The sequence below is a fragment of the Rhagoletis pomonella genome, unplaced genomic scaffold (assembly GCF_013731165.1).
Source record: "Rhagoletis pomonella isolate Grant_MI unplaced genomic scaffold, Rhpom_1.0 Rhpom_scaffold_00728, whole genome shotgun sequence".
Lineage (NCBI taxonomy): Eukaryota > Metazoa > Arthropoda > Insecta > Diptera > Tephritidae > Rhagoletis > Rhagoletis pomonella.
In genome coordinates, this window is record NW_023459282.1 from 8,328 (window position 1) to 26,795 (window position 18,468).

General features: G+C 39.8%; 1 pseudogene; it reads right to left on the reverse strand.

Moving 5' to 3' along the window:
- Window positions 1-15,643: 15,643 nt before the first annotated feature.
- Window positions 15,644-17,388, reverse strand: LOC118751475 (annotated as a pseudogene).
- Between the last annotated feature and the right edge of the window lie 1,080 nt (window positions 17,389-18,468).

Below are 18,468 nucleotides of genomic sequence, written 5' to 3' on the forward strand. Positions count from 1 at the left end.
CTGATTTACTTGGTGCTCTTAAGGAATAGTGAATGTACAGTAAACCAAGGCGCATCAATTACAGGTGATAGCGATAGAAGCTATGCTTCTTCTTATGAGCACGCTTGTGTAAAATTATCGTCTGTTTTGCTTTATTTACATATCCGCGTATACATACACATATACGTATATATATACCCTGCAAACAAATGCTCCCGAAATCTTTAAGAGTGTCGGAAATTTGTTACGATTCTTTTAGAAATCTGTAAAGAAAAACATATGAAGCGGTTGACAAGAACTAGTAAAGAAATTTCTGTACGATTTCTTACAGAAAATTCGTAAAAAAATTGTGAAACCTTTCAGAATTCCATGAAATCCTGGTATACAGGGTATACGTATACATACGAATATGAATAGATAAAGAAGATGTTGATGACACAAGGAGTTCATACCAACGGTAAATTTTGTTTTTGTACAATTGCTACAACCTCTAGTTGTTGAATCATGAGTGAAACCCGCTTAAGTACCCCCCGCATAAGTACCTAAACCGCTTAAGTAACCAACATTTTTGTGCACCGTGAATTTTTTAATGTAATCTGAAGAAAATCCCTCTCTTAAGTACCTACCCGCTTATTTACCCAACCCGCCTAAGTACCTAAATTTTTCGTACCCCATTTACCATTTTACTTATAGTTTTCCCCTTTTAAGTGCTCTTTTAAGATTCCTTAAAATATTTCCACATTCTGAAATTCAGTGGCAGCGCTACACACCTTTGGTAAAAAAATAAACGGTAATTTTTAGTCAGTTGAAACTTGCACATTATTACACTAAAATCGAATGGGCAATTAAAAAAGTTTGAAATTTTTATGAATTTGTTTGTAAGTCTTTTTCAAAATCTTAAGGTTAGGTTTATATGGTAAGGGAATTGACTACATTTTAATTGAAAAATCTTAAAAATTAATAAATAAACAGAAGTGGCAAATAATAGTATTCTGAAATTGGTCCAAAATGATATATCCAATACTGTTTGTATGAATATATAAATATGTATAATCAATGAAATTTTAAAGAATTTAATTCTTGTAAAAATTACATACTTTGCTTTATCTATTTTTTTTTCTAATAAAGTTTTCTTTGTTTGTTTATCTGTTTAAATAATGCTACGATCTTGGTTTTAAGCTTCGTAGTCTTCATTAAATGTTCATGTTTTAATCAAGGATTTACATACATATAAATGCAAGTTAACAAGAAGGTGTAACTACACTAATAATTGTGTTCGCTTAAGTACCTGCATCGAGGTACTTAAGCGGGTTCTTTTAAGTACCCAACCCGCCTAAGTACCTCAAAAAGCTGACATTTTTCGTGAGGTACTTAGGTAGGTAGGTTGTCGCGGTCGTCTATAAGACACACTTAGGCTCAGGGCCCATTGTGATGCCGCATGTTGGGTCAGCAACTCCCAATCGCTCCTAAAACCATTTTGAACTTTGAACGAATTTTAGAAGATCCCTGATTTCGACGCATCTAAGGTCCTCCAAGTTGTCGCAGAATTGCCTACCGAGAGTGGAGGGTCTTCGTCTAGATAGAGCAGGGCATTGGCACAACAGGTGCAGAATCGTTTCCTCCTCTTCTTCATCTTGACAACTTCTACAGAAGTCATGCGAGCGTAGGCCAAGTCGATAGGCGTGCTTGCCAATTAGGCAGTGTCCTGTTATGACGGATACTAATAATCTAATATTGGACTTATTTAGACTCATTAGTAGGCCAGTGCGTTTGGCGCTGAGCACCGGCCATAATTGTTTGGCAGTTTTGCAGGGGATTTCTTCCTGCCACCTTTCGTTCGCTACTTTAGTGAGCCTCTCGGAGATAAGTAGCTTACAAGTTTGCAAGGGTATTCCTATTTCGTCATTTATATCCTCAAAAGGAAGTTTCGTGCCAAGTCGCGCCAGTTCGTCGGCCTTACAATTCCCCTCTATGCCGCAGTGTCCCGGAACCCATATTACCTTTGGGCGAAATGACTCAGCCATCTCATTAAGAGATGCGCGGCATTTCATGGCTACCATGGAGGTTGTCGACTGCTTCGTAAGGGACTTTATTGCCGCCTGGCTGTCAGTGAAGATATAGATATCAACTTGGGGTATCATATCACACTTTACCAGTTTCGTGTCCCTGTCGATTGCCATCAGTTCAGCCTGAAAAACGCTACAGTGGTCCGGGAGACGAAAGCTGAGGGAGATTCCCAGGTGATGGGAATATACACCTCCTCCAACCCTTTCCTCGAGCTTTGAGCCATCTGTGTATACATGGATGGACTCTCCACTACTTACAACGTCATGCTTCCACTCTTCCCTTGAGGGTAGGAGGGTCGCGAACGCTGTAGCGGGTGCAGGTTCCGGAAGTGCATAGTCCACCAATCCGGGTAGCCCTGGAAACTCCGTTAATATTCTACCGTGACCATAACTGGTATTTGACCACTTATTTAGAATGTTCATTCGAATTGCCGCGCCACTTGCGACTTGTTTGGGTGTAGGTCCACCGGAAGAAAATTCAGTAGGGCATACAGTGCCTTGGATGGTGTTGTTCTCATCGCACCAGTTATGAGTGTGGACGCAAGCCTTTGAACCTTGTCCATTTTTTTGAAGTTTACCCCTTTCCCAAGAGTGTTCCACCATACCACTATACCGTGATAGAGAATTGGCCTAACCACCGCCGTGTATAGCCAGTGTATTAATTTGGGTTCCATCCCCCATTTTTTCCCTATTGCTCTGCTGCAGGAATATAGTGCCACTGTTGCTTTGCGCACTCTATCTGCAACGTTGGGCCCCCACTTTAGTTTCCTATCTACTATGAGACCTAGATATTTGGTCTCTTCCTTTATTGCGAGGGTGTTGCCCTCTAGAGTTATGTTCCCGAGATCAGGTCTTGTGCTTCCTGGTGAACAGCACAAGGTCTGTTTTTTCAGGATTCACTCCCAGTCCTCGCCTGTTACACCACAGGGATAGTTTGTTGAGGGATCTTTGGATCAGATCTGTCAATGTTGAGAGATGTTTACCCGAGATAGCTATTACAATATCGTCGGCGTATGCAATTAGCTGACCGCCAATGTCTTCAAGTTCCCGAAGAAGGCTGTCTACTGCTATGTTCCACAGGAGCGGTGATATTACTCCCCCCTGGGGTGTACCCCGGACGGGGAACCTTTTTATTACTGATTCACCTAATCCTGCGCTTATTTCTCGGCCGATTAACATTCGTTCAATAAATGAGGTTAGTGAATTGCTTACTCCCAGATTTATCAGAGACGAGATAATCGCTGCAGGAGATACATTGTTGAAAGCACCCTCGATGTCCAGGAAGGCCGCGAGGGTGTATTCTTTGTAATAAAGTAATCTTTCAATTGTGTGCACTAAAGAATGGAGTGCTGTTTCGACTAATCTCCCTTTGTTGTAGGCATGTTGGGCTGCCGAAAGTTTGCTGCCCACCTTGTCTCTAATGTGCCCATCTATTAGTCTCTCTAGAGATTTCAACAGGAAAGACGACAGACTAATTGGTCTGAAGTCTTTTGGTCTCGTGTGTGTAGTTTTCCCTGCCTTGGGAATGAAAACTACTCTTACCTCCTCCCATTTGTGGGGTATATAATTCATTCGTAACACTGCTTCAAAGACTGGTACGAGTATGGGTGCAATCATTCCTGCTGTATGCTGTAGGTCAGCGGGAATAATGCCGTCTGGTCCCGGAGATTTAAACGGTTGGAAGCTGCTAATAGCACGCTTTATGTTCTCCTCGGTTATGATATTCGCTGGAATGTCATCATGGTTGCCTATGATTCGGGTATTTGTGACTCTACTGTGGAGGCAACCCGGAAAGTGCGTTTGTACAAGGAGCTCTAGAGTTTCTTCGCTGCTAGTTGTCCAATCACCATCCTCCTTGATGAGATAGCTAATATTGCTGGGACTCATAGATAGTATTTTGCGCAGTCTGCTGGCCTCCGAAGTACTTTCTATCTTCTGACAGAAGTTCCTCCGTGAGGAGCGCTTAGCGTCTCTTATTGCATACTTAAATCGGCGTTGCCAGTCCTTAAATTCACTCCAAGCGTTGGATCTCTTAGCTTCATTAAATTTTGATCTGCATTCCCTTCTGAGGGTTGCAATTTCAGTGAACCACCATGGAGGTTTTGGTTTCCTACTTGTTGCCCTGATTGGGCAGGCTAATTTTGCTGCACGATGAAATGCTTTAGTTATATCGTCTACGACGTTATCAAGTTGATGTTCCGAGTTTATTTGATTTGTGAGGTCGGAAATATTATTAGTAAATATTGTTTCAAATTTTTTCCAATTTGTTTTTCTGCGGTTTAAGACCGCTTGTTGTTGTCTTACTGGTACGTATAGGTTATAAACGACGTACATGTGATCTGAAATGGAGTTGTCTTTTGAGACTCTCCAGTCATTCAAGAGTTCTGCCCCCTGCTCATTGACATATGTAATGTCAAGGACCTCCCTTCTAACAGACGTCACAAAGGTAGGGGTATCACCTACGTTGCTAACCTGTAAGTTATTGCACATAATGAATTCGAATATCGACTCACCGCGTTCATTTGTATCTGAGCTGCACCATATGTGATGATGGGCATTCGCGTCCGCTCCTATGACCATCGGAGTGCCGCGTCTAGAAGCCTCCATTACCGCGCTCCTTAAGGATTGTGGTGGAGGTAGTGTGTCTGCGTCGTGAGGTACTTAAGCGGGTTATACTGTATTTTCAATCTTTATATTCTTAAAATCCAATTTGTGAAACAGAAATTCAATTTCCAAGAGTTACCATTTAAGTGACAAAAACAAAAACAACGCGAATAAGCTGTTTCTCAAATTTTGGGAACGAAATGTGGTTTTTTGCATTTTTGAGAGCAAATTTTTCGCTTATTCTCTAATTACCGGATCCAGTCTGGATTGTTACGGAAAGATCCTATACCAAAGAACGTAGATAACAACAGGGGCGTGCCTTCTCTTTCCATCCAATCAAAAAAACGCACAAGGGCAAAAGAGAAGGCACGCCCCTGTTGCGCACTTTCGCTACAATTATAACTATACTGTGATTTCGGACTGGAAGAAAGACATTTACGATCCAATACGTTCCAATTTTCGCTTTCTGTTACCCATTTTGATGAGTACGGGAATGATTTCTGGGCTATTTTGGGCACCCGCGGGATCCCGCGTTGTGTACGGGAAAGAACCTAATGATTTCTGGGCTATTTTGGGCACCCGCGGGATCCCACGTGGCGTACGGGAAATAACCTATGGTTTTCCGTCTTCAGTGTTCTTTTTTGAGCATTTTTTGTTATGTGTGGCAGCACCGACTTTTCAGTTCAACTGCAAAGAGTGAGGTTGAATTCGACATTTTTTGCAACTTTCAATGCAAATTAGTTAAAAACTATAAGCCTCCGAAGGGGGCGGTTTTCGGATTTATAATCAGGGAGACCCGCTCTACTCCCTCTGACTTTTATTTTTTTTGCAAGTGTAAGACGTTTATCTGGCAACCCTGCATATGCAGTGAACACGGCCCAGCCGTTGGTAATTGTGTATGCAGAAGGAAGAAAAAGAGAAAAAGAAAAAGGAAGAAGAAGGACAGCTCGGCCATTCTTGCTAAAGACCGACTTGGTGTAAAAACGTTTTTATAATTAATCTGATCAATAAAGAGCAATCAGTTTAGTTTAAATCTTCAGGTGTGGGGTAAAAACCTTTGGAATTTCTCTCAATTTGCGTTATATCTTTGAATTTCATCGAAACCACCACCAACATCAAAAATAAAAACACGAAATGTCACGGCGTTCCGACATCTCTACGAAACAACTTTATTCGATGGTACCATCAGATAGTGAGGCTGAAGACTTCACCGACGAAGTTACCAATTGGGTGGTATCACCGAATACCGAAGAGTTTATGGGTTTCGGTAACACCACCGTTGAAACCAACGCCACCGATGCTTCCAACGTTACTACCGGTACAGATACAACCGCTGCTACCAATGCTGACGATGGGGCAATCATCAACGTTAATACTACTGCCGCTGCCGCTACTGACACAACTGCCGCTACTGACACAACTGCCGCCACAATTGTAGACGAAATTACAATCACCGATCTCGCTGCCACTGCCGCCACTACTACTGCCGCCTATAATGCAACCACTACAGCTAGTGCCGCTTCCGTACCAGATCAGACAGTCGATGTCCCTGCCGCCCGGGCTTTTGCCTTAACCACGACTATCCGTAATGCCGCCATGATAGCCGATCACTATGCCGCCGCAGTCAACACCAATACTGCCGCCAACACTAACAATAGAAACGAACGGCCAAATACGTCAAGCCGCTCTATACCAACAAATGCTAATCTAGATCATGAGTTAGACCACTGGCGTCGTAAGAAGGAGCTGCTCGAGCTCAAGCGGCAAGTAAGAGAGCTGGAGAATGCCGATCTGTCCCTCAGGAGCGCAGTGCGCAAGGTTGACTTTTGCGATATCGAGCACGCCTTGCCAAAGTTCAAAGGAGAAGGCGGAACACTGACCATTAGAAATTTTATCATTGACTTCGAGGAAATCATGAAGTCAGTTGAAGCTGACGCCCGCTTCAAACTGATATGCCTACGCCGCTGCCTCGAAGGGACAGCCAAACTATTTCTGCAAACAACAACAGCGTTAAACTACGAAGAGTTGAAAGCATCACTGCTGGAAGAATTTACCTGCGTGGTGGGTAAACATGATATTTATAAAAGGTTAGCGGAAAGGCGTTGGGACAGGCGCAACGAGACGTTGCATTTTTATATTTTAACAATGCAGGCCTTGGCAAAGAGGGGCCAGGTAGAGGAGAAAGAATTGATCGATTTTATTTTGGAAGGCATCGATAATCAGTTAACTAACATGCACATCTTGATGGGTGCCCGCACTATTGCCGAGCTGAAAAGCCTAGTGAATAGGTACCAAGAAAGGTACTTATTACCTGTGCCAGGCGCCAAGCGCCCTAATACCGCCACTGCCGTGACAAAGCCGGCAACCAGTGTCAGACGCGAAACACCGGTAAAAGAGTTGCCTTTATGCTACAACTGCTCGCAGAGGGGGCACATAAAACCCAATTGCCCATACCCACTGCGTCCTAACGCATCATGTTTTCGCTGCTGGAAGACAGGACATGACCACCGGTCATGCCCTAACCCGAAGAAGGTCATGAAGCCGTTGCCGAACACGACTGTAAATGCCGTAGATGCCGAAGAAATTGTGGGGCTCGATAACTTAGATTTAGTAAGTATTGCTTTTGATATTAGTCCGGGAGGAAGTGCAGTTGTTAATAGGGTTCTTTCTTTATTTGACACCGGTAGTCCGGCTAGCTTTGTGAGGAGGTCATACGTACCCCGAAAAATTACTAAATTTGAAAAACCAGACCAGAGCTTTATTGGAATTGGAGGAAAAGATATTAATATCCTTGGAGTAATAAGTTGTCGTGTAAATTTCATGAATAAAATAAATAAAATAAAACTTAACATTTTGAACGATGAGGATATGTCTACTCCATTACTATTAGGACGGGATTTTTTAAGGCAAAATAAAATGTTTTTAACTAAACTAAAATTTACATACACTATAGACGAATTAAAGTCAGTGAATGATTCTTTGAAAGACTGCACTTTCCTGCCGGGTGAATTAACTTCTGTTATCAATGGGTTCGGCCTTTCAAGAGGCTATGGGGGGGTTAAAGACGTGAACCAAGAGGTAACCGAGAACTTTGAGAATACTAAGCCGACTAAGATTCTTTATGCCGTTGACCCTGATCGGTATCAAAATAAAACTAAAGCTAAACTTATTAATGCAAATACCGCTGATATATATAAAACCGTGACTAGTAAGATAGACGTAAAGGGACAAAGTGCCGATGTTGAAGTTAATGCCGATGCCGTAGCCGTGGATGTAGGGGGGGATAAAGATTCTAATGCCGCTAACTCCGATGCGACCCAAAATAAAATCACTGCTGATGCCGTTGACGTATACGTGGAACGTAATGACGTAGAGGCTGCCGATACCTATAATGCTGAGATAAATAAGATAAACTTACACATTCCAGATATTTTTAGTATTGACGTAGGTAGTAATGATAGTGAAATAGATACTGACTCTACTCTAGGGATACCTTGCCGAGAAAAGTTAGAGGAGATAATTTCACAGTCTTACACTGATTCACAAATAGATATAGAGCCTTACGAGTATGAGATGAAGATTCACCTCACGTCAGACGTGCCGTTTCACTGTGCCCCTCGTCGACTCTCTTTCGCCGAGCGCACAACGGTTCAAGATATTGTTAACGATTTAGAGTCGCGAGGTATCACACGCCCCAGTAACTCACCGTATGCATCCGCAATAGTCTTAGTAAAGAAGAAGAGTGGGCAAACACGACTTTGTGTAGATTATCGTGGCCTGAATAAAATTACGGTACGTGACAATTATCCATTACCGCTCATAGACGACTGCGTAGAGTACCTAGAAGGTAAAAAGGTATTCTCAGTGCTAGATCTGAAGAATGGCTTTCACCAGGTCCAAGTCCCACCGGACTCCATTAAGTACACTTCTTTCGTCACACCTGGCGGCCAGTACGAATTTCTCAAAATGCCGTTGCTCGCAACCCTTAAGTCCTTAAAGGCCCTACACACGCATTGATTTATCGGCCAAACAGTTGACCAACCCACTTAAGGAAATTCCCTACAAACACACCAACCAGTTGGCCGATTTTATTTGAGTGAGAGTTTTTGAACTGTGAACAAAACAACAGTACTGGTAAACTTTTAAGCTATGCTAGGAATGCTTCTCATTTTTATGTATTTGTTATTGCTACGTACCCGTTTTCATAAATTATACGCATTTTCACTAGCGAAACGAACCAAAAAACACATGTTAACGTTAATGCGTCTTTAAAAAAATGAAATCGCATTTTAGGCTGCCAACTTGTCTACACACAGAGCAACAAATTGACCAACCTGCTCCAAAAATCAAAAATTTTTGATTTTTCTCCAACCTGACGAACAACTTGACGAAGGTTTACCAACTTGCCTACACACGGCTTATTTACCACCAACTTCTAGCGGTTGGCCGATAAATCGATACGTGTGTAGGGCCTTTTATGGGGACCAAAATAACAGCCACAACAACAAAAACCTTTTCTACTGGTGTACTAGCTTAACAGATAATTATCACAAATTATTACTAATTTCTGCTGGGATGCGTTTCTTAACCCAAAAAACTAGCAGAAAATAAAGTTGCTTTATCTGAACCTAGACTTTCCAGCAGAAACTAGTGATAATTTGTGATGATTATCTGTTAATAAAGAAAGCCAATGCCACTTTGATTCCAAATGTCAAAGCCAGTGTTGCCAGGTCTTAGGAATGAGAAAACGTCCCTCTTGGTCTGAAAAACGTCAATCCCTACCCAAAAACGTGTTATTCAAATGAATGTACAAAAAATTGTTCTTATTAAACTTTTAGGGCCGGTTGTTCAATGTCTGGTTATCACTACTTGCCGGTTAAACATCATTGTCGACGTTTTCGTCACCATGCTTATAACATGTGATCTATAAAGCAGTCGTTGTATTTAACCGGAGCTTCTACCTCCGATTTTTGCAAATCAGACATTGAACAACCGGCCCTTATTGCATACAAAAGTACATATGTACGTAAGGTATATTAAAATGTCATTTTGACAGAGCACATGTAAAATGTATTCTAAACTGGTTTGAGCTCGTTAATATAAAAATCATTTTATATAAACATTTGTCATCAGCTGATTAAGTCATCACCATTTTGATCGATTTCTGCTGTTTCTCTTTTTTTTACTTAATGTTTATTATTTTTCCATAAAAGCCGAGCTCATTATCAGGTCTATTCTGCACGTTATCGAAGATTTTGTAACCGGAAAATTGTATTACCAAAAAATGTTACCGGTTCTTGAGACCGCGATTCTAGGTACGTTGGTAATGCAGTTAAAATATTCAGCAATTCAGCTTTGAAGAATTGTGCAAATCTTGGCATTGCGTATTTCACGGGGCAATAATTTGTTACCCGCTTATGAGATGGTAACAAAATTTACCGGTTACAAGAGTACACAGAATGCGAAAAGGATTTAAAAATTGACAGGAACTTTAATTACCGGTTACAAACCTTTTATTACCAGCGCAGAATAGACCTGTATATAACAAACAAAATATAAATCCACATTTCAAACTTTATGCAAAAATTATAAAAAATCTGCTAATCTTCAGCTAGATTTTTTTGAGAATTCAGTTTGATATGCCACTAAATTTCAGGGTAATAATTTGCAAGTTTAAAGGGGCTAAATAATCGCGTTGATTTTTAATAATTTTTCTTTTTTTGTAGACATTTGGTAAGGGGGTTGGTTGTCGAAAATGCTAAATTACGTTCTGCTAAGAAGGAGCATAGCAATATTTCAGCATTTTTTGCGTTCATTACATTTTCAATGAAGCCTTAAAAAAGTCGCCTACTTTTTTCTGACTTATTATGCTGCTACAGCTTTTTTGATGCTTGCGTGTTGCAAGAGATCAGCTCTTCCTGATTTAACTTTTAATGTGCAATTGCAAACATTAAAATAGGCCTCGTAACCTCAAGTGTTTACACAACCAGCCTTTAAACACAAGATCCTTAGCCCAAGAACCCAAAAAACACAAATACGCGTACGCTTGGTATGCATCATATTTAAGTCATCTGTGCCCAAAGAATAAATATCTTTTGAAGCAGCTGCTGAAAAACACAAAGCTTGTAAAGATTTATTAAGATGATAATTCCAAATCAGGGCATGAATCACGTAACTTTGAAACGATTTTCGTTCAAACGATACTGACAAAACGATGTCGTCAAAACACTGATTCAGGCATTTGTGTTGCTGTTACGTTTTACTGTTACTGTTACGTGAAGCAAAACTGGAATGGGGTGGACGATATCGCTCAAACGATCGAACAATTTTTGGTTTTCATGAAACAAGACAATCTCTGCACGATATCGTCCAGACGATTGTCGTCATACGTGTTCATGCCCAGTTCTACTTACAAGATTTAGTAACAGAAAAAAATTACTGGGAAGTTAAAAAAACTTTATTTTTTACACAAAAAACGTCCAAACGTTTTACAGGATACAAAAAACGTCCAAATGACGTTAAAAATGTCAACCTGGCAACACTGGTCAAAACCAAACGAAAGCTTTTGTGGAACTTTTGTTTCTGAGTGAGCTCAATAAAATAGTACGGCGATTCCCTCGTTTATATGATGCTTCAATTCGTTCTAACCCTGGGATTCAGTAATTCAGACTCATCTCAAGTCACTACATTTGAGATTAGCAATTACAGGTCTATTCTGCGCTGGTAATATAAATTTTGTAACCGGTAATTAAAGTGCCTGTCAATTTTTAAACAATTTTCGCATTCTGTGCGCTCTTGTAACCGGTAAATTTGGTTACCATCTCATAAACTGGTAACAAAATATTGCCCCGTGAAATATGTAATACTAGAATTTCCACAAATCTTTATAGCTGAACTGCTGAATATTTTCACTGCATTACCAACGTACCTAGAATCGCGGTGACAAGTGGTAACATTTTTTGGTAATACAATTTTCCGGTCACAAAATCTTCGGTAACATGCAGAATAGACCTGTTAGTGACTATTTTTGTGACTTGAGTTGATTTGGCTATTCAGTGGGAGAATCACAGAAAGTTCACCAAAAATGTGTGGTGAAAACAAACACAGACAGTCAACTAATAGCATTTTCGTATGCCTTTTGCCGCGCCGCCCGAAGAGTCGCAATGGCCGAGTGGTCAAAGCATTAGGCAGCCGGTCGAGAGGGTCCGGGTTTGAGTACTCCTCGGGCGTAGAGGATTTTTATTTGTTATACCCGAGCGCACTTGTGCACAAGGGTATATTAATTTTGTTCACATAACGGTTGTTTGTAACAGCCAAAACGAATCGAGATAGATATAGACAAATGTATACATATATGCTCAGAATGAATAGAGAAATCGATTAAGCCATGTCTGTCTGTCCGTCCGTCTGTCCGTCCGTTCGTCCGTCCGTGTACACGATAACTCGAGCAAAAATTGAGATATCTCAACGAAATTTGGTATGTAGGTTTCTGTTAATCCAAGGTAGGTTGGTATTGAAAATGGGCGAAATCGGACAGTAACCACGCCCACTTCCCGTATAAACGTAGTTTCCAGAAATACGAAAACTGCGATATTTTAGTAACTACTGAAGATAATTCACTCAAAATTGTTATTTGTAATAACTTTCAGACGAAAAATAAGACTATTATAAATTTTTGGAAAGTGGGCGTAGCCACGCCCATTTATGGTTACATGTGTATATCTTGGTAACCGCTGCTCCAATTTCTTCCAAACTTGGCACAGTTGGCCTTGATACAGCATACTAAATGACCGAAAATTTAAAAAATCGGACAACAACCACGCTCACTTCCCATATAACGGTAATTTCCAGAAATACGAAAACTGCGATATTTTAGTAACTATTGAAGATTATTCACTCAAAATTGATATATGCAACAATTTTTAGCCGAAAAATAAGAATATTATAAATTTTTGGAAAATGGGCGTAGCCACGCCCACTTATGGTTACATGTTTATATCTTGGTAACCGCTGCACAAATTTCGTCCAAACTTGGCACAGTTGTTGGCCTTTATACAGCATACTAAATGGCCGAAAATTTAAAAAATCGGACAATAACCACGCCCACATCTCATATAACGGTAATTTTCGGAAATACGAAAACTGCGATATTTTAGTAACTACTGAAGGTTATTCACTCAAAATTGATATTTACAACAATTTTTAGACGAAAAATAAGAATATAATAAATTTTTTAAAAATGGGCGTAGCTAATTTATTCAAAATTGATGCTTGCAACAATTCTTTACCATGATATACGTTTATGGTAAAATTTTGGAAAATGGGCGTGGCACCGCCCGCTTATGATCACATACATATATGTATATCGGTAACCGTTCTACGCGGGTGTATATCAATGGAGTACCGTGCCCAGCCAGCTTGCGCTGCACTGGAAGCTTCGCTACGAGTTCTTACATAAGTATCGGGTTATTTAGGTGATGGTCACACTCGTACGCGGTTAAAAACGACGCTAAATTTTGTACCTTAGTAGAAAATGGGATAATTAAATCAATTCGGTTTTCAGGTATGCTTTAAATATTACGAATGCGCGCAATTTGGCTTCTGACAAGGAGCTCTGGCCTACCGAAGGGTTCCTTTAGTGTTTGTAAGACACGGTTGACGTTATTACTGTGAATTAGCAAGCACTCGACCGTCTCCCTTGCTTTACCTTTGAGCGCCCTTTGCCGTCGGATCATATTTTGTCGTTCTGAATAGTGGTACTCTTCGGTGGTAGCCGCAAATGCCTCCTTGAACATCGACCAGTCATCTGGTCGACCGTCGAAGTCCGGTAAATCATACAACCTGCTCACAGGCTGCGTCGGTGTATGCGATAAAGCGCGGCTGAGCTCACTGACCGCAGCTGCTAGTGCATTACCCGACCCCTCTTCACACTGACTATTCGACTCTGCCGTTGTTGTAGCATTATTTTGCTGCTGGTTAAGTGCTGCTTTCAAGTTGCGAATTTCTTGCATCGCGGTTAATTGTGCCGCCACGCTATTGGCACCTTCCGAATCTGCAACGTTTGTCAGTTCCCTAACAGTAATATCTAAGGCCCCTATTATGAGTTACATTTGATCTTCGACTGTGGTCGAAAGTGCTGATCGAACGAATTTTCATTTGGTATTATGGCGCTCATTCGATGAAGAATAGCGCTATTGTGAACTTCGCTCGTTTATGTTGTTCACAATAGTATATTTTTCACCGCTGAGAAGCTTTGTTTACAAATCGAGCAAACTAAATAGTGTGCTTATACATATTTATGTAAATTTATGCAAATTAAAATGAACTCACTAAAAACATGGTAAAAATTAGTACAACGAAGTTCTGGGGTTCAACGATTCGTCAGAGGATGAGAGTTTAGTGAACTGGCCAGGAGTAGTAAATGTTTAGGAGAGTTTAAGTGTAGTCTTTACAATATATTTTGACATAAAATATATTTAAGAAATTTGTCTACAGATTTACTAAAAACTCCCGACTGTCTAAAAAGTCGTTTGTGAGCCAAATCTATTTAAAAAATTTTAAAACTATCCACAGCTCTATGATTTGTTCTCAGAGATCGTGCCAACTGAGTATTGGGATTTTCTTTCACAAGTAAAAGCAGCCTTTCGAGCTTGTGTTTTGTATTCACGACGTTAAAACTGCATGAAATTGATAAAAATTGTTTAAAATTAGTGTCTACCCGCCAAAAAGTAAGAAAACAAATGCCAAATAATACATTTTTCACAATTTTCTAACACTTCGCTACACCATCGAAAGCAAAATTCTGTTCGATAGAAAATTCGATACTCAACGTAAATTTTGACACGGTTGCATAGCTCATAATACGAATTTCACTTTCGATCTTCGATAACCAACGAAGATCGAAAATCGAATGCAACTCATATTAAGGGCCTAACTAAGTCTTCGCCTTCGCCAGCGGCCCCTTCTTGGTTGGCCATTTTGGATGTTGAACGGGTTAACGGCATGTAACCACCTACGACTACTATATCGCTCCCGATTGACCTGACTTCCCTAATTTCCCAAAGGTACACTTACCGATGCTCTTCTCGATTCCTGCAGTCACTTCTTGCAGCTCACTGCTTCGCCAGTCCTTTCGTTCAAAAGGATGTTCTTGTTGTATAATTTTCAGCACACTCCCGTATCGAACTTTCCTTGCTGCAGGAAAGTGAAAATAAAATGTTCTAGAAGATCGCGCTGGTGTCAAAATAAAACCCTTCAATTTTAGTTGTACATATTGCGATGTTAATAGTGATGGTAGCCCATCGATTTATTGATTAAATTTTGGTGATGTGGGATTGTATGGGGTTGGAGTTGGATTCGGTTGGGGTTGGATTGGTTTTATTTTCCTGTGAAGGAAAATACTGATAAAATACGCATGTTACAAAATGAATAAAATGCTTACACTTCATGAGACCTCGCGCTCTTTTTCTTCTAGAATAAACTATTTTGGCGCGATAATTTTGACACATTGCACATAGTGTTACCAGACTCAAGTTTTACAAACACTTAACAATTATTTTGAGACAACTCACAGGGTTGCATTACAAGGTTACAATAATTGAGATTCTTAAACATAACTTCTGCTCAACAATGAGTTTAATTTTCTCGAACCGAGTCACCTTTTCACTTTTCGTTTCCGTGTATTGACTACGGGTGGGTGAAAAAAATTCTGGCGAAGCTCACGATTAGGCTGATTAGTAAAATGCATCGTTAATTAACAAAAAAAAAGATTAGCTTGTATATTTATCTCTCTAACGCATTAATTCTATATACGTCAAGACCAAGGCCCGACGCCGTTATGTCTGTATTTAATAACGTCTCTATGACAAAATATTAAAAAAATGTGTTCGTAGATTTTTATTTACTTCATTTGTCACATTAATATCGATCTGATTTTTTTTTTAATAAGTACCAAGAATAAATATTTAACAAAAAACTATTTCACTTGAGCTGAACCAACTTTTAGTTGCTCGGAGCTAATTTTGGAACGCTTCATAAAATATTTTCATAGACGGTAAATGCAACCCTGGTTGCATCATTCATGAGTTGAAAACCCAAAACAAATAATTAATTTGTGGATTGGAGCCTTTTGAAATGGCCTTTAGAAGCGGCAATGGAATTTCGACACTATTCAAGGAATCGTGAATATAAGCTGCCTTCCGTTTGGCATATTTGCGGTTTAAACCTTCAGAAAGTTACAAAAAAAACATTTTCTATTTTTTTATATATTTTTGAAATAAAAATACTCCACCTTGTACACCAAACAAAATTTCTTTAAACCTTCTTGCGCAGCAGGTTGTTGATCTTATCTTCACCGTTACCGAAACCACCAACCTCAACGTAGCCGCCGGTTGGTGTTGAGCTTGAATGGCCAGAGGAAGTTGGAGGCTTTCTTGAAGTGGGATCCAACAGTGAATATTGCCAAATAATCAACGCACTGAATATCGTGTGCTTTGCGCAATTTGCGTTCGATCACAAAGTTGTCAGAGATTGAGATACGTTGATGGTTGTGCTTGATAATTCCACGTTTGTAGATCAATTCACGAACTGATTTAAGATTTGGATAACCCCATGTGATATAGGGCTCGGCAATGCGTAGCATATTAATGGTTCAATTTGATGAACAAACCGTGGTTAATGTGGCGAAAACGGAACAACAGTAAAGCCAAAGAACGTAGATAACAATAAGGGACAACTCGTTATAATAGTGGCGAAAGTGCGCAACAGAGGCATGCCTTCTCTTTTGCCCTAGTGCGTTTTTTGATTGGATGAAAAGAGAAGGCACGCTCCTGTTGCGCTTTTTCGCCACAATTATAACGAGTTGTCCCTTGTTATCCACATTCTTTGGTAAAACTTTGCGCACTTTTGGTGCAACTTTGTTGATACCGCGGATTCAGATCACAAAAGCCAATTTGTCTTCTGCAGGCACGTAGAATGGGCCGCGTTTCTTTGCCAAACGGCGCAACTTATTCTCACGGTGTCCATCACGGATATATTTAGCTTGATATTTCTCAGCATGCACCAAGTTTTCACGTTTGCTTAAAAGGTGTTCGCACGAGGCGATTTTGCGTTCAACTCACGCAGGGTTGCACGGAAAAAAAGTGGAATGGCTAAATGTTGGCAGGCGACCAATTTTGTTGAAAGCGATTAGTTGAAAGGCCGTTCAACCAAAAGTAGAATGCAAAGTTGGACAATGCAAACACCTTTTTATGGCGAATATTTTGAAATTTTTGTATATTTTGATATTTTTGTATATTTTGATATTTTTTTATATTTTGATATTTTTTATATTTTGATATTTTTAGCCATTCAATTTTTTTTCGTGCAACCCTGCGTGAGTTGAACGCAAAAGTTGCCTGAAAAATCGCCGCGTGCGAAAGCCCTATTAGTGCAATCACAGCAGAGCGCTTTAGTTTACGTTTGGTCAGGGTAGCACGTTTGCTGGCCTGCTTCTTTCTGAACTTCAGCTACGACTCGGGGACAGCGGGCAGCTTCCTGGAAGGTTGTTTGCCCTTTGCTTCGGGCTTCTTACCGGCCGTGGTGGCAGTCATCTTAACTTGTAACCTAGCACGTCGAGATGAAAAAAAATTCGCCAAATGTTTGAAGCACATCTTAAATAATGCCACTCGATTTATAACATTTCTATTAAGCACCATTTCATTTAATTAAATACTTTTTTAATACATAAGATATGCTGCAAGTAGGCACTTGCTTGCCCAAATTCCATCTTGCTTATCGGCATAATTTTCCAAATGTGCCTGCGCTGCTACTTCATACTAATAACTTCATTTTCAAACTGCGCCTTCTTTGTTGCCTCAACATATCCTAAAAATACATAAAATTTACATTAAACAATAGAAATCGCAAAAATTAGCAAATAAAATACTCCCTTCATTTTGTTTTGTTGTAAAATTTCTGAGAAATGTGAATTCACCACGATGCAATACAGAAAGAACAAGGACCAGGGATGTTATTTTAAGTAACCTAATATTCAGTGGCAATGCGCAGAGCGTTCAGAGTAGCAAAGATAATTTGTATCAAATATAACATTAAACGGTGGTTATAACACACTTTTTAATATTATTAATCAGAGTTCATACATTATATGGTATTTCTTTCAAAAATTAATGCACTATATGCATATTTAATTAATGTTTAATGTTTTACAAGGCTGTTTGAGTCTTTAATTATTATTTTTCCATGTTTATTATTTTTAATAAATGACACATGAATTAACAGGGTTCCATTTGGCTGAACTCTGTATGAGAGCGTGTTCGATCGACTATTTTTCATGTTGCATATAAGCACTTGTATTTCAAGCGAGCTACACTGACATGAGTCAATTCGATACCCCGTTTGATGCCATATAAACGAGGTAAAAAGGAACGCATTTGCTTCCTGATTTTTTTTAAATGCGTCATTCTGGAAAAGGTCCGGAAAGGTCGGGAGGGGTACCAAACGACGCGTTTCGGTCCCCCTATTAACAATCCGGAGGGGGAGGGCTAATATTATTTACCGAACTGAAACGCGAGATCCCAAAATAGCTATAGTGCTGCCACTGTATTAGTATTTCGTAATAATTCACTTTTCCTTACAAGGTGTGTGCAGTGGTCAATGCTTTTCGGTATCTTCTTCCATTTATTATATATATATAAATGAAAAATTTTTATTAAAAATCGCCTGCGGCGCTTTCCCCATAAAAATCAATACTTCGATAAAAAACTGTAAACCATAAAACTAGCGCTGCCATGGTATAGCGAAATTTGCTATTATATTTTGG